The following is a 24,299-nucleotide window of genomic DNA, read 5'->3' as shown; positions in this document are numbered from 1 at the left end:
AGCCCCTTCTGTAGGATGTCCACATTATTTGGGGACTTGACTCTGGCTACTAGTTTGCAGTCATCTGCGAACTTCGTTAGCCAGAGGCCTTCTGTGTTAGCCTGTACTTCAGAGAAGTAGATACCAAACAGGAGAGGTCCCAGGACGGAACCCTGTGGTACTCCACTTGTCACTGCTTTGAGGTCAGATTTGGAGTCTGCAACTTTTACAGTGTGGGTTCTGTCAGTGAGCCAGTTGGCAACCCATCTTGTGACGTAGGGATTTATACCTAGTTTAGTGAGTTTAGCTATAATTCCAGAATGGGGGAATGGTGTTGAAAGCCTTGGCGAGGTCAAGATATGCTGTGTGAACCACCTTACCCTCATCTACGGCTTTGGTGACTGCCTCAAAGAAGCCGATCAGGTTCACGAGGCATGATCTGCCTTTTACAAACCCGAACTGGGTGGGATCCAGAGTTTGGAGGTTACCAATGTCTTTGTTTATGAGTTCCATGATGGTACGTTCCATGGCCTTGCAGACCAGGCCCGTCAGGCTAATAGGTCGATAGTTCCCAGGGTCAGTGGTGGCTCCCCCTTTGTGGAGTGGGATAACTATTGCTGTGCGCCATTCAGTGGGCAGAAAGCCTGGTGCGAGGCTATTATCGAACGTGGTGCTTAAGTGGGGAGCCAGTTCATTCTGAAGTTCGTGTAAAACGCAGCCTGGGATGTTGTCCGGTCCCATGGATGCTGTGTTTTTGGCTTTAGAGAGTGCAGCTTTTACCTGAGTAGTTTTGATTGCAGGGACTCTACATTCTTCCTGTATAGATATGGGCCCTTTAGCGGGTGAGAGGGGGGTAAAGTTAGCACTGAACCTGTCTTCCAGGATGTTGGCAATATCAGTTGGTTCTTTAATCTTCTTGCCTTTGTGCTGTAACTCAGAGCAGATCTGGGTGTTGCCATCGAGATTCTTGACATAGCTATGGAATGCTTTGTGGTTGTCCTTGGAATTAGTGGCAATTTTGTTTTCGTAGCTAGCTTTGGAGGATCTTATAAGGGATCTCAGCTTCTCACTGAGGTTGAACAGGGAGCTCCTCCACTCATGGGATTTTACTCTCTTTTGCAACAGTTTCTTCCTTCTGTTGTACAGTTTGTTTATGGCAGGGGGCTACCAGATTGGCTTCCTTTTTTTGGAGGATAGCGTCTTGGTTCTGTTTGGGATAGCACAATCCATGCACTCGTGTAAGTGCTTATAGAGTGCATTTGTGTAGGATTCAGCAGTTGTAACTGTATTGTCCATCTGCGTGGGTGTCATGAAAGTTCACCACTTCTGTCTTAAGAAGCATGAAGTTGGCTTTGGAGAATTTTTTTACTGTGGTTTCCTTAATGGGGGGTGGGGGCGGGATGTGGATATCAAGGGTGATTAGCTTATGGTTGGATCAGACCAACGAGGAGTTGACTTCAGGTGTGGAACACCAGTCACTCATGTTGGTAATGACTAGGTCTAGGATATTGTTGCCCCTGGTGGGGGTGTGTATAAGTTGATCCAGGGCATTGGAGTTGATGAATTCCAGAAAGCGTTGAGCTAAGGAGTTGGTGCACGAGTAGTTTTCCTATTTAATGGTGGGGTAGTTGAAGTCGCCCATTATTAGGGTGTTTGGTTGAACCCTAATATTTTCCAGTACATCAAGAGAAGAGGAGTGGGAATCCTGGGGCATGGGGGGGATCTGTAGCGAGCTACAATTTGGATTGCAGTTTTGCCCAGAGTTAGTTGCACTTGGATAACCTCGGATGCATTTTGTTGAGCAACTAGCCTGGAGGTGTGGATATCCGTAATGAATATGGACACACCTCCGCCTTTGGTGTTTCGGTCCAGGTTACATGGCCGAAATGTGTGGTATGAGTTATAGCCTGGTAGTGCAGGGGTGCTCTCTGGAGACTTGAACCAGGTCTCAGTCACTGCACAGATATCGATGCTCTTCATTTTAAGGAGTGCCTCGAGTGAGTGCATTTTGAGATTTAGACTTCTAGAATTGAGTAGCATTACCCTCAGTTTTTGCTTGCCTGTTCCTGTTATGGTGGTGAATTTGTTATTTGAACCTTGCGTAAAAAAGGCACTATAGGGGCAGCAAGAGCCTTAGCCAGTATCCAGAATCCCAGGGGCGACAGATGCAGGCCATCTGTGGCAAAGCATTGTGGTCTGTCGACCATGTCATCCCAAGCAGACAGATACTGGATCCCCTTAGAATGACGCCAGAAGCTTAGCCAATTGTTGAAGTCAATCATTTTGTCCTTATACTGCGGTATCATTCTGGGCGATGGCAGAATGCTACTCAGGGCTAGGGTCATACCTGCCTGGGCTACAGGATCAGAGAGCTCTTCCATGTCTCTCTTCATGTAGTCCAGGGAGGTATGTCTCAGGTCATTCACACCAACATGGACAATGACAGTCATATTTATACTTGTTGTGGAGTGACCTGAGTGCGTGGGTTATGTGGCAGATCCTGGCACCCGACAGGCAGCTGATAGTAACCTTCTCTTTGTTTAGCCTGGTGAGTGGGACATCAGTGTGCCTGACTATAGAGTCACCTATGACTAGTGTGCTGGGTACTTTGTTTTGCCTTATTGGCTGTGGTTGAGTGGCACACTGAGTCTGTGGGGTATGTGTCATTTGGGTTGTGTTGGGGGATGGAGGTTGCTTGCGCTTCTGCATTGGAGGTCTCTGTTGCTTAGACAGATTATTATTGAGAGCCTCCGCGAGTGTTTTTGTGCTACTATGTGTGGGTTTTGGTGGTGTAGATTTAGTGAGACTATGTGATGAGTGTGATGTGGTGCAAATGTTTACCTTCTCCTCATGACTGTCAAGTTCAGCCTTGGTTGGAGAGAGCTTTACCTCCAGTTTGGCTAGATAAGTGCATCTCTCACAAGTTGTAGTGCTGGGTGGTAAGAGGAGAGGGTTGTCTGTGTACATGAGTCAATTTGTACATTGCCTCAAGATGCCCAGATTCATCAGATAGAGAGGAGAGAACACTGGGAGCTGACCCTTGGACATGCCTGAATAAAAAACTATTTTCCTCTAGGTAAGTGAGGAAAGTGAGTACAAGAGCTGTTTTTCTCTAAGCAAGTGAGAAAAGTAAGTACAAAAACTGTTTTCCTCTAGGTAATGAAGATTGAGTGCTATACTAATTAGTAGCTTATTTAGTGCTTACAAGTTCTGAATAAGTGCTGAGCATGAATAAGCAAATTTAAGTGCTAAAACTAAGAATCTGTATCTGCACTAGACGAGTTACAGGACAGAAAGACGTGCAAATGCAGGCTTTCAAATCAGAAAGTTGAGAGAGATGGAAGAGATTGCCCAAATGGCCAATAACTACAATTTCTGGGCCAGAACCACTCCTTATGTGGTAGACAGGTTAACTAGTGCTTACCACTCCCACTGATAAGCTAGAAGGCTTCCCTCCAACACAGGAAGGCTTGGGGGGCTCAGAAGCTTACATCCAGCCCTGGATACAGCAAATCTGTATCTGGAACACTAGTTACAGGAAAGGTAGGAAACAGGCTTAGTTTTTTTTTTTTTTTTTTTTTTTTTTTTTTTTTTTTTTTTACAGAAAAGTAGCAAAAACAGTAGTAAAAACAATTCACATGCAGTGCAAGCTAGCACACTTAAGTATCTAGCAATATTAGACCAAACACCACAGTTTAAAAAATGCAATTAAATTAAAAAGGACTAAAAGCAAGTGCAGAGAGAGTTTATTAGGTAGAATGTGGTAAAGAGATGGGACTGGGGGAGTGTCCCATATCAAATCTACAGTGGGGCGGGCAACTGCAAAACCCACCAAATTTAAACTACAAACCAAAAATAGGGAGGGTGGATGGGACAAAACAGTTTCAACAGAGATCTAAGCAATAACTAACAGTACAAACTCTAAAACCAAAAAATATACTCAGCTCTGTATATTTGCAGATCAGTCTCTCAGAACAGTGAGACAACAGTTTCAACAGAGATCTAAGCAACAATTAACAAACTCTATAACAAAAAAATATATACTCCGCTCTGTATATTTGCAGATAGTCTGGAAGGCAGTCTCTCAGAACACAAGTTCCAGCAATTAAATGCAGGCTGTTACTAACAGGTCAAATTAAGTGATCCTTGAGTTAGATAACACACAAGCTGTAAAAAACAGTTATACCAACTGAAGACACAGCAGAAAATGGGGGGGGGGGGGACTACTGTCCATCCTCCTAATAGAGATTCCAGAAATATGGACAGGTATGGGAAACTTATTTTTTTAGTTCAGCGACTTTTGCCATGCGATCGCTCAACTATTTGACACATTTTGCCTGGCTTCAAAGAGATCTCCTTGAAGAGCTTGGAGATACTCTACAGAGTGTTACAGCTGAAGGCGTTCCTGATAAGGTGACATCCCAACTCAACAGCTCAATACCTTTAATTCCATAGTTAACTCGTCCATGCGGCTCATTTCTTATGCAGCCGATGGCTCGAGTCGGGCAGCGGGTTCAGCAGTCGCTCTTCGGAGACATTCCTGAATGCGCTTATGCTCCTTTGTGGAAGCCTTCAAGTCTTCCTTCGTTAATACCCCATTTGATGGCTTGTCCCTTTTCGGGCCTAAAGTCAAGGAGAACCTCACTAGGTGTGAACAAGATGGAAAGACTCCATCTGCCGTAGGAGTCCGTTTTTCCACCACTACTAGACCTTACCCCAAAGGGCAAAAGGGAGGAAAAATGTGGTTCCGGAAGTCCCAAGGAGCTTTTCAGAACACACATAATGAACCCCCCTCCAGGGTCAGAGGAGGGGGGTAGTAATGGAAGACGCCGCCCAGGCGGCAGAGGGGGGTCCACAGAGCCAGGGCAACAGGGATCAGTTCTTTGGCAAGCCCTACCAGCACTCCTTAAAGGAGGCCCGACTGTCCTACTCTGGAGTCAGTCGGGGGTCGCTTGTCTTTGTATCCAGACGCCTAGCTAGAAATTACCAAAGATTATTTGGTACAAAACATTGTTGCCAGAGGTTATGTCATCCCGTTCTCATAACCTCCCTCTGTACGAAAGAAAATCCCAGACGTTCCCCCCAGTCTCAGGGATCAAGCAGCCATAGAAATTCAAAGGCTGCGGGAAAAGAGAGTCATCCAGCCAGTCCCAGCAGACCAAATAGGATCTGGAACTTAATCCAGATTCTTTTTAGTTCCAAAGGAAATGGGACTGGAGGCCCATTTTGGACCTCAGCAGACTCAGCACCTTTGTAAAGAAGAAGTTTCAGATGGTCACGCTTCAGTCGATTCTTCCGTTTCTAGGAATGGGCAATTGGATGTGCTCTGTAGATCTCAAGATGCGTACTAGCATATTAAAATGGCCAGACCATCCAAAGATCACCTGTGTTTCCGGGTGGGAAGTCACTATCGGTTCCGAGCACTGCCCTTTGGTCTCACAACAGCCCCCAGAGTGTTTACCAAATGCATGGCAGTGGTTACGGCTCACCTGAGGCGTCTAGGATTCCGAGTGTGTCCATATCTGGATGACTGGCTCCTCACTGCCACCTCCAGGCATCAACTACTTCAATCCAGGGATCACACTCTCAATCTGTGCTCTCAGTTGGGAATAACTATAAATTTCGACAAGTCTGCGTTGTCACCATCGCACAGTATCTCCTTTATTGGAGCAGACTTAGCCACCACTGCCGCCATGGTAAAATTGACACTGGAAAGAATAATCGGTCTTCGACAACAGTTATCAGACATTCTGACGAACAAAAAAGTACCAGCCTCTCAAGTGTTGAAATTACTAGGTACTATGGCAGCAACTCTCATAGCAGTTCCTCTAGGGCGTATGCACATGAGAATACTTCAGTGGTTACTCTTCACCCAGTGATCTTTCCAACAACTTCTGATGTCATTCTTGATAATGATTACACAGATTCATGCAGAAATGATCTTCAGTGGTTGTTGACCAGCCATCGTATAACAGTAGGTCGTCCATTTGATGTTCATCGTGCATACAGCTGCAGTCATAACAGATGGGTTCTCCTGCCGTCAGGCGGGTCCTCGGTCGGCCGAATTCCAAAGTCTAGGTCCGGCGTCGGTTTTCGTCGCTTTCTTTCCTGACGTCAGTGCGACAGGGGTATATAAGACACAGCCGACGCCATTTTCTTCAGTCCTTTTTGCCGCGCGGTGCCCGAAGCAGAAGCAGTTCGCAAGTGCCGGTCGGCCATCTCTTGAAATTACGAAAATTTGGAAACCGAAGTCTTCTTTAAAGCTAAGTACCCCGTTGGGGAAACTTTTCTTGCCTCAGACCGATGTCAGACAAAGTTAACAGTTGTATTTCTTGTGGGAAGCAAATACCGCATAAGGATTTCCATTCCCTCTGTATACCTTGTTTAGGCCCAGACCACGACTTCTCGGGCTGTCGCTTTTGTACTACTTTCAATAAACGCACTATTAAGCATCGGGCGGAGTTCGCCCAGCACTTTTTTGGTAAAGCTTTTGATTATAAAATGTCGTCGGAGACTCCGACTACCGTTTTGTCCAAAAAACGCAAGGACAAAGAGCGACACGCGAGGTCCGCGGTCTCCACCGATACCACGCCAAAACCGACTACACGTGGTCCGGTTCTCAGCGAGGCGCCTACGCAGCCCCTGACTACCGACGACACTTCTCTGGCGGTGTCTTCTGTAACCGAGACCGCAGGTGCCTCGGCCCATACCCTGAATACAGCTACCGAAGCAGCTGTGAGTGTTGAGCCTCTTAATGTGGACAGGTCCACTTCCACCCATGGTGTCTTCAGACCCTCATCTTCCTTTTCCATAAAGGCCTTTACTAAGTCCAAATCAGCCATGCATCCCAAGAGGCCTGTTGCACAGGGCCCATCTCCAGGCCCCATGCCTAAAAAGCAGATGCTCAAAATAGCTGAGGATTTAGTTACTCTTATCAGGGGTTCCCAACCCCCTCCGGACAAGAGAACCAAAGTGGAGGAAGATTCTCCCTCTTCTGACCAGGGCTTCATTATTTCAGAACATTCTGATGAAGAGGAACACTCGTACTCCCCTTTTGAAGATTCTGATGCAGAGCAGTCCATTCCTTCTGTATCTCCCCCAGAGGATTTTTCTTTCGGGGAAACCTTGCATACCTTGAGGAAACACTTCCATTGGGAAGGCCAAGATTTTTCAGATTCCAAGAAAAGACTTAGGGAATTTCTTTTGCTACCTCAGCACAGACCTCTGGCGATTCCTCCTGTCTTGGACATACTTGATGATGTTTACTCGGAGGCTTGCCTTAATCCAGATTCCCTGCCTCCTGCCCCAGTCAAGCCTGATAGGTACTACAGAGTTCCTAACTCACACCAATTTCTTTACAAAAGCCATAATGCTGACCCTGAAACCATTTCTCAAGGCCCCAAGGGAATGAAGGCCTCTACTGCTAAGAATCCATTGCCTTCGAAGAGAGTCTAGATCCTTAGAAAGGTGGGGAAAAAGGTATATACCTCGCCACCCTAGCCATGAGGGCCTTAAATTGTCAGTTCCATATGCTTAAATATCAGCAGTTTCTGTTATCACAATTAAGGAATAAAATGTCACAACCTGAACAACCAGATTTGAAGGAGTTGCAGGATATGATGCATAGTGCAGAACAAGTGGGTAAACACACCTTACAATGTGGCTATGATGCTCTAGAGGCCTCAAGTAGAGCTGCTGTTACAGGATCAGTCATTCGAGACATGCCTGGCTTAGGGAACAAACCTTGCCTGATCATGTTAAAGCTAAACTACTAGATGCTCCTTTACAAAAGGATGTATTATTTGGTACTAATGCTGAGGAGATACTACGGAAAATGGAAGAAAAAGCTAAATCTATGCAAACTGTCAAAGCTTTTCTACAGGTACAACCACCACGTTTTAGCAGAAATTGGCCTTCAAAAAACTGGTCCTTTCCAGCCACAGACAAGCCCCAAAGAGGTAGATACAGGCGCACAAGGGGCAGAGGACAATCTCAAGGATCATATAGAGGCAGACAATGGCAAACTCCAGCACCAGGAGGTGGCGAAGACAGTGCACAACAATACAGGAAACAAACCCAATGACTTCCCCCTTTTCATGCCAAGCAAGTCTCAGCTGACAGCACCCTTGGGAGGAAAGCTGGCATTATTTTCAAAAAATTGGCATATTATCACAACAGACAAATGGATCCTGGACATTATAAACAGAGACTACAGATTTCATTTTCACACTCTTCCAAAAATGAGAGGCATGCCGAACCTGCCACACAATCAAAGGGCAGAGGCTCAAATACAAATTTCAAAGCTCATGGACATGAAAGCTATTCAAGAGGTACCTACTCACGAACAAGGTCAAGGTTTTTATTCCAGACTATTCCTGGTACCAAGGAAGGGAACCGATTGGAGACCCATTTTGGACTTATCCATCCTAAACACATTACTACTGCACCAAAATTCAAGATGCTCACCTTACAGCAGCTTCTTCCCATGCTGGGCAAGGAGTCTTGGCTGGTAACATTGGACCTCAAGGAGGCATACCTGCATGTCCCAATCAGACAAAGCTGCAGAAGATACCTCAGATTTCTTGCAGGTTCAATCCACTATCAATTCTCTGCATTGCCCTTTGGCTTATCTACTGCACCCAGAGTATTCACGAAATGCCTGGCATCAGTAATTGCCTACTGCAGACTTCAAGGGATACAAATTTACCCTTATTTGGACGACTGCCTGATCCAAGCGGACAGCAAGCACATACTTCTGGAACATCTGGCTTATGTAACACGGTTATTGAATTCTCTGGGATACACAGTCAACAAAGAGAAATCCAGGCTAACACCATCTCAGAAAATAATTTTCCTGGGTGCCAACTTGGACACAAACACCCAGATGGCCTATCTTACGCCAGAAAACAGGGGCAACTAACTCAGTACTTCAAAATACTAGCAAATTGTACCAGGCTAACTGCAAGGAAAATCCTGCAGGCTCTGGGCTTCATGGCATCTTGCATTCTTCTAATCCCATGTGCAAAGTTGCATATGAGGAAACTTCAATGGTACCTAAAAAACCTATGGTCTCAACACAGCCACAGTTTGGAAACAATAATACCACTAATCCCATGTTTGCAAAAGGAATTTCTATGGTGGGCCCAAGCATGCCAAACAAACACAGGTCTACCATTCTGCAAGCCTCAAGCAAATCAAGTCATCACAACAGACGCCTCAGACTACGCCTGGGGGGCACACATGACAGACAGGTGCATTCAGGGCAAATGGTCCCAAAAGGAAAAGCACCTTCACATCAACCAAAAGGAAATGCTAGCAGTGATAAATGCAATTACAGTCTTCAAGGACCTCCTGCATCCAGGACAATTATTGATAAGAACGGACAACACCACAGTAATGTGGTACATAAACAAACAAGGAGGAACACATTCATACCCCCTGTGCAGGCTGGCCATGTCACTTTGGAACTTGGCTCTGGAATGGCAAATCGAACTTCAAGCACAGTACCTGCCAGGTTTGGAAAACACGCTGGCAGACAATCTAAGCAGAAATATGACAGACCCGCACGAATGGAAGTTGCATCCTCAAGTGTTCACAAATATAACCCAAGCGTGGGGAAGGCCAGACATAGATCTCTTTGCCTCCCACAGGAATCATCAATTGACAAAATTCTGTTCAAGGACATTCCATCCAAAGGCCTGGAGAGTGAACGCCCTTTCTTTCAGTTGGGCAGCACGGACAGTTTACGCCTTCCCACCTTTGCCTCTTCTGCCGAAGGTGCTCTTGAAAGCAAGAGCAGACAGACCGAAGATGATACTGATTACTCCAGACTGGCCAAGACAACACTGGTACCCACTCCTGAGGAGCCTAACACATTCTCCTCCCTGGATCTTACCTCTAATGCCTCTTCTACTGACTCAGCACAGCTACAAAACTCTTCACAGTCAGCTGAAAACACTCAATCTGGCTGCATGGAGAATTCCTTAACACCACAACAGACCCTACTCTCCAAGGAGGTGCAGGATGTCATTTTGGAGGCGAGAAGGCCATCTACTAGAAAGGCTTACTCCGCAAAATGGAAACGGTTTTGCGCTTGGAATGAGAAAAAAGGCCAGGGTCATAGAAAACTGAATTTGCCTCAGATATTACAGTATCTAGCTGAGCTGTTGAACAGTGGACTTTCATTTTCCTCCATCAAAATCCATGCCTCAGCCATTTCTGCAGAATACAACACTGATCCACCCTTATTCTCTCACCCACTCTTAAGACAGTTCCTCAGAGGGGCTAAGAATATAAGACCTCCAAGGAAACAACCAATACCAGCCTGGGATCTTAATTACATTCTAGAAAAATTAACATTGCCTCCCTTTGAACCAGCTGCCTCAACAGATTTGCAATATTTGTCTTGGAAAACAGCTTTCCTTCTGGCCATTACCTCAGCTCGTAGGGTTTCGAAACTACAAGCCCTCATGGCTGTGCAGCCCTTTCTCATCTTCCATCAGGACAGGGTTTCCCTACGAACCAACCCGTCATTTATGCCTAAGGTAGTATCCAGGGTAGCTTTAAATCAGGCCATACACTTACCTACCTTTTACCCCAATCCTCAAAACAAAGGGGAAAGGCTGCTACATTCCTTGGACATCCATAGACAGCTACGTTACTATTTGGACAGAACAAAGCCTTTCAGGAAATCAGAACAACTCTTTGTGTCCTATGCTGTAGGAGCTCAAGGGAAGCCAATTTCCAAACAGACAATTTCAAAATGGATAGGCCACTGCATACGGTTTTGTTACTCCTTTCATGGTAAATCTGTACCTGCAGGCATCAGATCTCACTCCACAAGGGCCACAGCTACCTCTGCAGCCTTCCTCAGAGGAGTCCCTACCAAAGATATTTTGGAGGCAGCCACTTGGAGTTCTGTGCATACCTTCACTAAACACTACCACCTACCTTTATACTCCAAAACTAGAGCAGGCTTTGCCACTGCTGTGTTGCAGGGCATTCTGGCTCCTCCCAGTTCCACCTAGTGCCTACCACCGCAGTGCCGCTTTGGGATTCTACCCATCTGTTATGACTGCAGCTGTATGCACGATGAACATAGTACAGTTTTGTACCTACCATAAATGTAGATGTTCGAGTGCTAATACAGCTGCAGTCCAGGTTTCCTCCCTCCTTCCCTCTGGGTACAGACCTAGTGGCTAACTCCTCATCTTACAACTTGATTGGGTTATCCTTCTATGATGTATTTGCTTGCAACTACTGTTTTTTGATTATATTGCAATGCATGATTATATATTATATATATATATATATATATATATATATATATATATATATATATATAGATATATATATTTTTTTTTTTTATATATGTTGCCTTCCTTCTGGGGGCACCTGACATCTGGGGCAAGAAAGACTGAAGAAAATGGCGTCGGCTGTGTCTTATATACCCCTGTCGCACTGACGTCAGGAAAGAAAGCGACGAAAACCGACGCCGGACCTAGACTTTGGAATTCGGCCGACCGAGGACCCGCCTGACGGCAGGAGAACCCATCTGTTATGACTGCAGCTGTATTAGCACTCGAACATCTACATTTATGGTAGGTACAAAACTGTACTTTCTCCCCCCGCCATCAGCCACGGTGACCACGGACGCTTCTCTGATAGGGTGGGGGGGGGGCTTTTTCAGGGAAGAACAGCCCAAGGCACCTGTTCAGAGACAGAGTCACAATTGCACATAATTGTTCTGAAGATGAGAGCAGTACTTTTGGCATTGCAGTGCTTCCAAGACTCTCTTCCTCTGGGAATGATTGCGATTCAGACCGACAACTTGTCAGTAGTCTGGTATATCAACAAGCAAGGGGGAACCAAGTCTTATCCCTTATGTCGAGAGGTCCTGAGAGTCTGGAAGTGGGCTGTATCCATGGGGCGCTTTCTGATAGTGACGCACATCCTGGGGAAATCCTACGTGATCGCAGACAAACTGAGCAGAGCCATTTTGATGCCGCACGAGTGGTCCCTCAAAGACGACAGCGGAGATGATTTTTCGGAAATGGGTCCAGCCTTGCTGCGACCTGTTTTCATCCCCTATGAATGCCAAATGCAGAAGCTACTTTGCCCTGAATCCCCCACCAGGGGAAAACCCAAGGGATTTTCTCATACACGCTTGGCCCCAGGGACTTCTATATGCTTTTCCACCAATTCCCCTGATTCTGAAATTCTTGCAGAAAGCCAAAGCCCTGGGGAGGACGGTAATTCCGATGGCCCCGTATTGACCTTGACAGATTTGGTTTCCCTTCCTTCGACTCTACCAACTAGAGGAACCTTGGATTCTGGACCCAGTTCCAGATCTGCTGACAGATCAGGGGCACTTCATCCTTCTCTTAATTCCCTCAGATTAACAGCTTGGCTTCTCTGATTTCCAACATAGCCAGGTCCCACAATTTTTCCTCATACATGCAGCATATCCTTGTATCCTCTCATAAAGCTTCCACCCGAAAGTTGTACGCCAGCAATTGGAAGTGGTTTGCCTTCTGGGCTTCGCAAAATGATATTGACCCATAGGTCACCCCAATTGCTAGCATTTTAGAGTTCTTGACTAAGCTTTTTCATAGGTTCATACTAGGCTATCTGCCCTAGGGCATTTATAAGCCTAGCCAGAGTGTGTTTGGCTTTCGCCACCCATTTTAAAATAATTTTGCTTTGCCCTTTTTCGAGGTTAGTATATTTTGCCTCTGTCTAACAGTGACACAGAAGTGATACCCGGGGTAAACCTAAGATCTCCCATTCACTCATCAAGATTCCTCTTGAAGAGAGTCAATGAGGGACTCTGCCTAACCTGGACTGGGATTTTATTCCAGAGTGAAGGGAGCTTCTGGGTTATGAATCTGTCCCTCCAGCATGTCCTATTTATTTCAGTGCTGAGGTTCAAGTCTCTCGAGCGTGTAGCTCGATGGGATTTGGATTTTCTGAGGTGCAGCATGTCCATTAATTCCGGGTTCGGCATGGCTTTATACGTCAGGCACAGATCGCCTCTGAGCAGGCGGTATGCCACTGAGTAGAGCTGGAGTTTCTTTAACCGGGCAGCATATGGCATCTGTTTGAGTCCTTTGATCCTCTTGGTGAGGTACTTTTGGGGTCTTTCCAGTTGCTGCAGGTGTCTGGTAAGGTACATCCCAAAAGGGGCATTGTACTCAATTATGGGCTTGATGAGGGATGAGTAAAGAGACACGATGACCACCTACCCTGATCTATATGTGAATCCCTTCATGATTAGGTGGGCTATATAAAATGTGTTTCTAACCACTTTGGCCACGTGGTTGTCAAATAAGAGATTGCTATCAACTTGTGTCCCCAGGTCCCTAATTACTTCTTCTGTACTTAACGGATTACCACCTATGTGGTAATTTGTGGGCACTTTGTTTTTGCCAAAGGGGATGACTATACACTTTTTGGCGTTTAGCTTGAGGCCATGGCTCTGGCACCAGTTGTCTGTTTCTATGAGGCCCTTTTGGAGGATGCGTGTGTCGGCTGGAGTGTCGATTATGGCGCCCAGTTTGCAGTCATCTGCAAACTTGATCAGCCACAGTCCTTCCATGTTGGCCTGTACCTCCGAGAAATATATACAGAACAAGAGAGGTCCCAGGACTGAGCCTTGTGGGACGCCACTTGTAACTGGTTTGGAGTCTGACATGGCTCCAGCAATTCTAACCATGTGGGTTCTGTCCCTGAGCCAGTTTGCAACCCATCTAGTGACAAAGAGGTTTATATTTAAGCTGGTGAGCTTATCTATAATGCCCGAGTGGGGTATTGTATCGAAGGCTTTTGCGAGGTCCAGGTAGGCTGTGTGGACCACCTTCCCCTCGTCATTGGCCTTAGTGACTGTTTCAAAGAAATCAACCAGGTTTAAGAGGCAGGATCTGCCCTTATCAAAGCCAAACTGGGTAGGATCCAGTGTCTGTAGGTCCCCGATATCTTTATTTATGAGGTCCATGGTGATCCTTTCCATAGCTTTGCAGACCAAGCTAGTCAGGCTTATGGGGCGATAGTTTCCAGGATCCGTTGAGGCACCACCTTTGTGGAGAGGGACCACTGTTGCTGTACGCCACTCTTTGGGTACATATCCTGTAGTAAGACTGAGATTGAACAGTAGTTTTATGTTTGGGTTTAGCTCTTCTTGGAGTTCATGTAGGACGCAGTCCGGGACACTGTCTGGTCCCATTGATGCTGTGTTTTTTGCTTTGGAGAGGGCAGCTCTTACCTGAGCATCTGAGATGTCAGGGGGGCAGCACTCTGCTGGGATAGATATTTGCCCTTTTGGTGTGGATGGGGGTGGGAGAAGTTTGCGCTGAACCTGTCAGCTAGGATGTTGGCAATGTCTGTGGGTTCGGTTTATTTTTTGTCATTTTGGACTAATTCTGAGCATATCTGGGAATTCCCACCCAGGTTCCTAACATAACTAAAGAAAGCCTTGTGATTATCCTTAGTATCCTGTGCAATTTTTCTCTTGAAGCTGGCCTTAGACGATTTTATGAGTGCCCGTAGTTTTTTGCTAATACTGATCAGAGATGCCTTCCCTTTTTGGGATTTTGCTCTATCATGTAGTAGCTTCCTCCTTCTATTGTATAGTTTGTTTATGGCTGGGGTCCACCAGAGAGGACGTCTGCCTTTGGAGGATTGGGACTTGGTTTTATTTGGGATTGCATGATCCATGCATTCCTGAAGGTGTTCATAGAATGCGTTTATAAAGGATTCTGCGGTCTGGGCCGTATTTTCCACAGGCCCGGGGGCTTTGAAGGATTCCACCTCGGTTTTGAGGAGTGTGAAATTTGCATTAGAGAAGTTTTTCACTGTGGTTTTCAGGGCAGGGGGAGGAGTCGGGATGTGAATATCCAGTGAGATTAGTTTATGGTCTGATCTTACCAATGATGGTACACTTCTGGTCTGGAGCATAGAGTCCCCATGTTGGTGATGATCAGGTCCAGTATGTTTTCCCCTCTTGTGGGAGTGGTAACAAGTTGTTCCATAGCATTTGAGTTTATAAATTCTAATAACCTTTGGGCTAGGGTGTTGGAGCTAGAGTAATGCTCCCAGTCTATGTTTGGGTAGTTGAGGTCGCCCAGTATAATGGTGTTTGGAGAGGCCTTCATATTTTCCAGTGTTCTCAGGAAGGCCGAGTGGGGTTCCTGGGTTTGGGAGGGTGGTCTGTAGCAGGCTATAAACTGGAAGGCAGTTTTACCCACTGTTAGTTGCACATGGATAGTCTCTGATGCTTCGTGCTGTGCCACCAACCTGGAGGTGTGGGTATCTTTGACAAATATTGATACTCCCCCTCCTTTTGTGGTTCGGTCCAAGTTTTGGGGCCGAAAAGCATGGTATGAGGTATAACCCGGTAGTGCTGGGGTGCTCTCGGGAGCCTTGAACCAGGTTTCTGTTACTGCACAGATATCGATGTTCTCCATGCTAAGGAGAGTTTTGAGTGTGTGCATCTTGAGGTTTAGACTTCTGGTGTTGAGTAGCATTACTCTTAGTTTCTTATCCCTTGTGATACCTATGGAGGTGGGTTTGTCTTTTGAGCCTTGCCTAAAAAAAGGCACTATGGGGGTAGCAAGAGCCTTTGCCAATATCCGAAAGCCCAGGGGTGACAGGTGCAAAGCCGTCCCTAGCGAAGCATCGTGGCTTGTCGAGCATGTCATCCCAGGCTGACAGGCATTGGATCCCCTTTGAATGACACCAATACTTAAGCCAGTTGTTGAAATTGATCATCTTGTCTTCATATTGTGGCATCATTCTTGGTGAGGGTAAGATGCTACTCAAGGTCAGGGTCATACCGGCCTGGGCTACATGCTCAGAGAGCTCCTTTATGTCTCTTTTCATGTAGTCCAGGGAGGCACGTCTCAGGTCATTCACACCAGCATGGACAATGACTGAGTCATATTTGTACTTGCCTTGGAGTGACCTGAGTGCTTGTGTTATGTGGCGGATCCTAGTGCCCGACAGGCAGCTCACCGTGACCTTCTCCTTGTTCAGCCTGGTGAGCGGGACATCAGTGTGCCTGACGATAGAGTCACCTATTACAAGTGTATCAGGTGTGTTGTTTAGCCTTAAGGGCTGTGACTGTTCGGCACACTGGCTTTGTGAGCTATGTGTTGTACGTGTTTTATTTTGGAGTAGCGGTTGCTTGGGTGTCTGCTTTGGAGGTCTCTGCTGCTTAGGCAGATTTTTATTTAGAGCCTCCGAGTATGTTTTTGTGTTTTTATGTGTTTGGTTTGCTGTCGTGGTAGGTCTATGTGAGACTGGAATTGTAGTGAGTGTGGTTTCCTTCTCCTCCTGACTGGTTACGCCAGTACTGAGTTGAGAGAGCTTAGCCTCCAGTATGGCTATATGGTTGCATCTGTCACATGTGTTGGAATTTGTTGGGAGGAGGAGAGGGTTGTCTGTGTACATGAGGCAGTTGTAACATTGCCTCAAGATTCCCAGATTAACCAGCTGGACCGGAGATGAGATTGACAACTGACCTTTGGATATGCTAGAATAGTATTGGGAATTCCTTTATAATTGAAAAAAAAAGGGCTAATGGGGAACAAGGTACTCAAGGGGAGTTTGTAAGGGTGTAGTGCTTTTAATTTTTTAGCGCTGACTTGTATAATTGCTTTAGTGGGCAAGTGCCAGGTAACTTAAATGCAATGTGTTACAGGTAACTTAAATGCAAAAACGACAAACAGTAACTTTCTTTCAAGTGAAACAAGGAAATAAGTACAGTAAGCAATGCAGATATCACTAGGGATCCACAGAAGCGCTGAAAAGCAGTGTTTTAGGTGGAATTAGCGTTTCAGAGAAATAACAAGCAAACAAACAACAAGCATACAAACAAAGGTAGATTCAGCAGGCCTGGATCTAGTCTATGCTACAGCAAACAAGGTGTACCAGTTTCAGTAAGAAACAGTTCAAATATGCAGGCACTATAAGCCTTTAACCAGAAATTCCCAGCTCAGAAGAGCAGAGTCCAGCCTCTCCTCCCACAAGAGTGCAGACCATGAACCTTCTTAATGTAAAATAACTGGCCTGAAGCCCAGGTGCTTAAACCAGAACTAATATACTTTTAGAGTAACAGACACTGAGCCCTCAATCAGCAGATCCCAACTTAGAAGGATGTAAGCTACCTGTCCTGCCACCACAGTGCAGGCCACAAACCTTCCTAATGTAAAACAACTGGTCTGAAGCCCAAGTGCTTAATCCAAAATACTTAGAATGATAGCTACACTTTAATCAAGTTACTACCAAGCAGTAATAAATACAATTGAATACTTTAAAGAATGCCTGGATTAGTGCTCAAGTTATACAAACAAAGCTAGATTCAGCAGGCCTGGATCTAGTCTATGCTACAGCAAACAAGGTGTACCAATTTCAGTAAGAAGCAGTTCAAATATGCAGGCACTATAAGCCTTTAACCAGAAATTCCCAGCTCAGAAGGGCAGAGTCCAACCTCTCCTCCCACAAGAGTGCAGACCACGAACCCTTCTAATGTAAAATAACTGGCCTGAAGCCCAAGTGCTTAAACCAGAATTAATACACTTTTAGAATAACAGACACTGAGCCCTCAATCAGCAGTTCCCAACTTAGAAGGATGTAAGCTACCTGTTCTGCCACCACAGTGCAGACCACAAACCTTCTTAATGTAAAACAACTGGTCTGAAGCCCAAGTGCTTAAACTAAAAGGCTTAGAATAAGATACACCAAGCAGTAATAAATACAATTGAGTACTTTTAAGATGACGAAAAAGCAAAATAAAGTAGGAAGAAACACAAATATAGTAAAAACAGATAATTTTTTTGTTTCAGAAAAGTAGCAAAAACAGTAGTAAAAACAATTCACATGCAGTGTAAGCTGGCACACTTGAGTATGTAGCAATATTAGTCCACACACAGTTTGAAAAAATGTAATTAAATTAAAAAGGACTAAAAGCAAGTGCAGAAAGGGTTTATTAGGTAGAATGCAGTGAAGAGATGGGACTGGGGGAGTGTCCTAGATCAAATCTACAGTGGGGCGGACACTGCAAAAGCCACCAAATTTAAACTACAACCAAGAACAGGGGGGGGGGGGGGCAGTTTCAACAGATATGTGAGGAATCAGAGTGCAAATTATAAAACCAAAAAAATGTATACTGATCTCTGCATATTTGCAGAACAGTAAGACAACAGATATCTAAGCAACAATTTTGCTCTATAATACAGAAAAATATACTCTGCTCTATATATTTGCAGATACTATTGTAAGGCTGTCTCTCAACACACAGGTTCCACTTTAAAATGTTAGAAGAGGCAAAAGCAAAATAAGGTAATAAAGTAGGAAGAAACACAAATACAGTAAGGCAGATGAAGTGCAAAATGTTTTTTTTTTTTTGAGATGGAGGAAACAAAACAGATTAAGATACTATAGGGGAATGCCCTTCCCAAGTGCTCTCTCTGTACACTGCAGAGGAGATGGGACTGGTAAGAGTATCCAAAATCAAAATATGATCTCAAGGTGCTGCGGCTGCCACCATACAAGTTCAATTGGCTGCAATTTCAAATTTTCACCTCGGATCGGAAGGTTCTAATCTTATGTCTCACAGGTTATGTAGAGCCTTCTTAAAAGGTACCATACATCTTAGACCACCAGTTAGAGAACCTTTCACTCCCTGGAATCTGGATTTTGTTCTATCAAGGATTTTTCTTCCTCCATTTGAGCCTACATCCTCCTCCCAACTAAAATTTCTGTCTTGGAAAACCATCTTCTTGGTGGCCATTACATCAGCACATAGAGTGTCCGAATTTCAGGCCTTATCTATTAAACCCCCATATTTGATTTTTCACCCAGAGTGTAACTCGGGACTACCCCTTCCTTCCTTCCAAAGTTATGTTTGGAGGCTAATCTGAATCAAACTATTGAACTCCCTACTTTCTTAAGTAACCATTCCAATAAGTTGGTGTATGTGTTGCATAAACTTGATGTTCACAGACAACTCAAGATTTTATTTGGATAGAACAAAAAAATTTAGAAAATCAGAACAGCTTTTTGTCTCTTATGCTGACACCAAGAAAGGGCTTCCGGTGTCAAAAGTTACTCTTTCCAAATGGTTGACTGATTGCATAAAATTCACATATTCCTCCGTGAATCAACCATTAGAACACAGCGTGAAAGCAAATTCCACTAGGGCTGTTTCTACTTCTTCGGCTTATAGGGCTAGGCTGCTGCCACTTGGTCTAAGCCTCATACCTTCATTACGCATTACAAAGTAGATAAGGCCTCCAGGGACAGGGCTTCCTTTGGTTCCACTGTCCTCAGGAATATACTCCCGTGAGCCACCCAAGATGAATGGTGCTTGGGACGCTACCCATGTGTATAAATGAACAGCAAGATTGAACAATTTCACATAAAGAAGATGATGTAATGTGGTCCTATCTCGCCTACATTCATTACTGACGGGCTCCCGACTCGGCTGTTATAACTAGCACAAAGTCTCTAATTTGCTGGACTAAGCCTGTATCCCAGGATGCACCACGCCCAAACCCCCAGATCTCGTTTGCCGCTCGTTGAGTGAAGGCGTGGTCTCAAGCTTGGCTGTGGCTAAGTACCTTATTTGAGCTATTTACTTGGTTTCCTGTAATTTTTTTCTAACCAAAAGCTATTTTAATAGCTACGTTCTGTGTATTTGGTGTTTTTGTGACTGTTTTCTGTTTTCGGTTATAGTTGTGGTATCCTTGTGTTTGGCGGGCTAGGCCCGTTTAAGTTAGAGGGCCTTAGCCCTGTTCGGTGTGTTTCCTTGTTGGTTGTAGGGGCGTTTGAGTTAGAGTCCCTTCCTCCTTTCCTTTTCATGTTGGTGTCTGGTTTTGTGTGGAGATTTGAAATGTCAGGCAAAGATCAGAAGGAGCATAGGCCTTCTGGTTTTAAAAAGTGCGCCAAATGTTCCTATAAGATGTCTTTGACTGATGGCCATGCCATCTGTGTGTACTGTTTGGGCGCTATACACTTGCAAGAGTCCTGCAGTGTGTGTCATTCGTTTAGTTCCAGGGTCTTGCAAGAGAGAAAAAATAAGTTGATTCTCAAGGGCCTGGTAACACCTGCCTTTGAAGAAGCTTTGGCGTCTTCTTCCCCTAGCGGGAAATCTAAGACAAAAAAGAGATCTCCGGCTCCGTCTAGTTCATCGGAGCCATCGGAGAAAAGATTAAAGACTGTTTCACCTTCCTCGGCTCCATTGGTCTCGGAGCCGCAGGAGAGGCTGTTGGTAGCGGAGACGACTTCTTGGGTTCCACTGCCGCCGGAGCCGAAGGAGGTTTCTGTTGTGTTGGAGCTGACTTCGGCTCCAATTGTCTTGGAGCCGATTCGGAGCCATTCTCCTAGCTTTACGTTGGATCCATTAGAGAAGACTTCTCGACCCCCTTCTGTGTCCTCCAAGTCCTCCAGGTTGTCTGATTCGGATTTGGATAGGGTGGTGCAGGGGCTCCTCCAGTCACCAGTGTTAACAAAATTATTCTCGGCTCCAGCCCAGTCGGCTCCGGAGCCTGCCCTTTTGTCGGTTCCGAATATTCCTCCTCTGACCACCTCTGTGTCGTCGGAGCCGGAGTATTCTGAGTCAAGTGAGGTCCTTGGGTCGGCTCCGAAACCCCCTTTGAGTTTTTCGGCTCCGACCTCGGCTCCAACCTTTTCAGTTCCATCTTATAGTTTCGGCACTCGGGTTTCATCGGTTGGACCCGAGGGGGATACATCGATGCTCCAGACCTCGGCTCCAAGTCTCCCTCTTGGTGCTTCGGCCGGGGGAACCCCTGTTCCGATTGTGGTCTCGGACATGGGTCGCTCCTCGGATTCAGGTGGACCCGCCTTCGAGGCCATGAGGAGCGCACTGGCCAGGTCTTCGGTGACATCACTCGAGTCAACCACTCCTTTGCCAGACACTGCGACTAGAGCCTCTGATGCCCCCCTATCAGCAGGCAGCGGGGCTCGAAGGCCTGAGGATACCCCCCATGCGTGGTCCCCTGCTTTCTGAGGGCCCTTCAGAGTCTTTGCCTGAAGAGCCTCCCAGAAAGAAGTTGTGTAAGAGGAAGCACGTAGACTCCCCAGATGAGTCTGTCATCTCAGACACCGACCTCGATGATGCAGAGGGGTTCCCAAAGTCATCCTCCGATGATGTCTCATTCTCCGATATCCTGGAGATTTTGAGACAGAGAGGCGAAAAACACCCTCTGCGGAGGAGTCGGTCTTCCTCAAGGCCTTCGGAGCCTGACCTTCCGCCTCCTGGGTGTCTCCCCCCTTCGATGAATTGTTGGACCTTATTTGTCGAAGGGTGTGGGAGCACCCTGACTCTGTGGAACCGGTTCCCAGCCGCCCGAACAAGTTCTTGTCTGCGCCTCCTGGGAAAGAGTTCTTGACAAAAGGAGTTCCTGTAGATGCCATGGTGGTGGCGTCTGCCACTGAGCAAGAAGTTGCAGAGGCTTCTGCTTCTGTTCATCCTCCTAACAAGGAGTCTTGGAGTATGGATCGGTATGGAAAGCGTACCCTGTCCTCAGCGACCTTTACTTTGCGGTCATTGAATTATCTGTGTCATTTTACGAGGCTCCAAAGAGATCTCCTCAAGGAGTTGGGAGATACTGTGTTGGGTAACTTGCCTGAGGCGGTGAACCAGACTGTCAACGCCCAGCTGTCTACCCTGTCTTCTATTGTTAACTCGTCCATGAGGCTCATATCCTATGCAGCCGAGGGGGCGGGTAGGGCAGCTAACGCAGGCGTAGCCCTTAGGAGGCAAGCCTGGATGAGCCTGTGTCACTTCGCGGAGGCCTTCAAGTCTTCCTTCACGGACGCTCCCTTTGACGGGTCCTCCCTCTTTGGACCCAAAGTGAAAGACACTCTCACCAGATGTGAGCAGGAGGGTAAGACTTTGTCTGCCGTAGGGGCCCATTTTTCGCTTCCCTCTAGACCTTATCTCAAGGCGCAGAGGGGAGGAAAGATGTGGTTCAAGAAGTCTCAGAAGTCTTTTCCTGACCATCATGGTGACCCCCCCACCCTCCAGAGGCAGAGGAGGGGGGAATTACTCTAGAAGACGTCGCCCTAGGGGCGGGGGAGGCCCCCGCAACTCAGGAGACCGCGAGTCCTTTCGTGGTTCCTCCTACCAACGTCCCTGAGGGACTGCCCGACTGTGCCTCTCCGGAGCCAGTCGGGGGTCGTTTCTCAAAGCATCTTCAAGCCTGGGGAAACATCACTCAGGATCGATGGGTGCTTCGAATTATTGCCGGAGGTTACACCATTCCCTTTATCGCACCCCCTCAGCCATCCAAGAGAGTCCCAGACATTCCACCCAGTCAAAGGGATCAAGCAGCGTTAGAAGTCTCACATCTGCTGGAAAAAGGAGTCATCCAACCAGTCCCTCTGACCAGATCGGATCAGGAACTTACTCAAGGTTATATTTGGTGCTGAAAAGAACAGGGGACTTGAGGCCCATCCTGGATCTCAGCCATTTAAACCGCTTCGTCAGGAAGTCCATGTTCCGAATGGTCACTCTTCAAACCATTTTCCCCTTATTGAAAAAAGGAGAATGGATGTGCTCCATCGATCTCAAGGATGCCTATTATCACATCAAGATAAACAAGGACTCCAGGAATCACTTACGCTTCTGGCTGGGAGCCAGTCTTTTCCAATTCCGAGCCCTGCCCTTTGGTCTCACCACAGCCCCCAGGGTGTTTACCAAATGTCTGGCAGTGGTGACTGCTCACCTGAGAAGTCTAGGATTCCAGGTGTTTCCTTACCTAGACGACTGGCTTCTCACCGCCCCCACCAGGCATCTACTTGTTCGAGCCACGGAGGCCACCATCAACTTGGGTCAACTCCTAGGGATTACTTTCAACTGGCAAAATATGTCTTGCTGCCATCACAACGTGTTGCATTTATCGGCGCAGAGCTAGATTCCATAGAAATGAGGGCTTTCCTTCCTACAGAAAGAATAAAAGTGCTACAGGCTCAAGTTTTGGCCTTATTACCTCTGAAAAAGGTCCGAGCCGGACTTGTTCTTCAGTTACTAGGTTCCATGGCGGCCACCATCCTACTAGTACCCCTGGCCAGGCTACATATGCGGATACTCCAGTGGCTTCTTTCGGTCCAGTAGTCCTTTCAAGAATTCCCTCTGTCTCATCCGATTCTGATAAAGGAACAATGCCGACAGGACCTGCGTTGGTGGCTTCATTCACCCAGTCTGAACAAAGGGAGATCCCTGAACCCTCCGCCCCCTACTGCCACAGTGACCACGGACGCCTTCCAGACAGGGTGGGGGGGCATTATCTGGGCAGGACGGTCCAAGGCACGTGGCAAGATCACGAGGTACACGTGCATATAAATGTCCTGGAGATGAGAGCATTGCTTGCAGGCACTTCACAGCTCTCTTCCCAAGGGAACTATTTCAATTCTTTCCGACAACATGTCAGTCGTGTGGTACCTGAACAAGCAGGGGGGAACCAAGTCCTATCCCCTTTGCAGAGAGGCCATGAGAGTGTGGAATTGGGCAGTGTCTTCCCAACGCTTTCTAGTGGCAACGCACATTCTGGGGAAGTCCAATGTGATAGCAGACAGGCTAAGCAGAGCTATTCTGAATGATAGAGTTGCTGCTCAGATCTTCTCCAGGTGGGGTCTACCTTGTTGCGACCTCTTTGCCAGTCCCCTCAATGCCAAGTGCAGCAGTTACTTCACTCTGATCCCCCATCAGGGGGAGTCACCCAGGGATGCTCTAGTCCACGATTGGCCCCCCGGTCTGCTCTACGCCTTTCCTCCGTTTCCTCTGCTGCCAAGAGTGATTCAGAAGGCAACTTCCTTGGGAAGCAAAATAATTTTGATCGCACCACACTGGCCCCGTCAAGTTTGGTTCCCCTTTCTTCGGAGATATACCATGGACGGTCCTTGGATTCTGGATCCAGTTCCAGACCTATTGACTCATCTGTCAGGGCAGTTACACCCATCTCTGCGAACCCTCAAGCTCACTGCCTGACTTCTGCACTTCCGCCCTTAGTCAGACAGCTTTCCTTTACACCGGAAGTGGTACATATCCTATCTTCTTCCCACAAGTCATCCACTAGGAAGATATACTCCAGTAAATGGAAAAATTTGCTATCTGGGCCCAGTCACATAATCTAGATCCCTTTACGGCCCCTGTGACGGCAGTTTTGGATTTTTTGGAGACGCTTTTCAGACAAGGTTCCGCAGCCTCCACAATTAAGGTACAGCTGGCGGCAATTTCTAATTTTCACGTTTCATATGAGCCTTCCCTCATGGGCCATAAACTGTGTAAAGCATTCCTAAAA

At 46.5% G+C, this 24,299-nt stretch overlaps 1 long non-coding RNA gene across 1 annotated transcript in view; it reads left to right on the top strand.

The window, feature by feature from the left end:
- Positions 1 to 24,299, top strand: part of LOC122801222 — a 249,695-nt gene that overhangs the window by 166,368 nt on the left and 59,028 nt on the right. The gene's annotated exons all lie outside the window — the stretch shown is intronic.

The sequence above is a fragment of the Protopterus annectens genome, chromosome 1.part0, assembly GCF_019279795.1.
Source record: "Protopterus annectens isolate FY-2018-M chromosome 1.part0, PAN1.0, whole genome shotgun sequence".
Classification (NCBI taxonomy): Eukaryota; Metazoa; Chordata; order Ceratodontiformes; family Protopteridae; genus Protopterus; species Protopterus annectens.
This window is presented reverse-complemented; position numbering and strand designations above follow the sequence as displayed.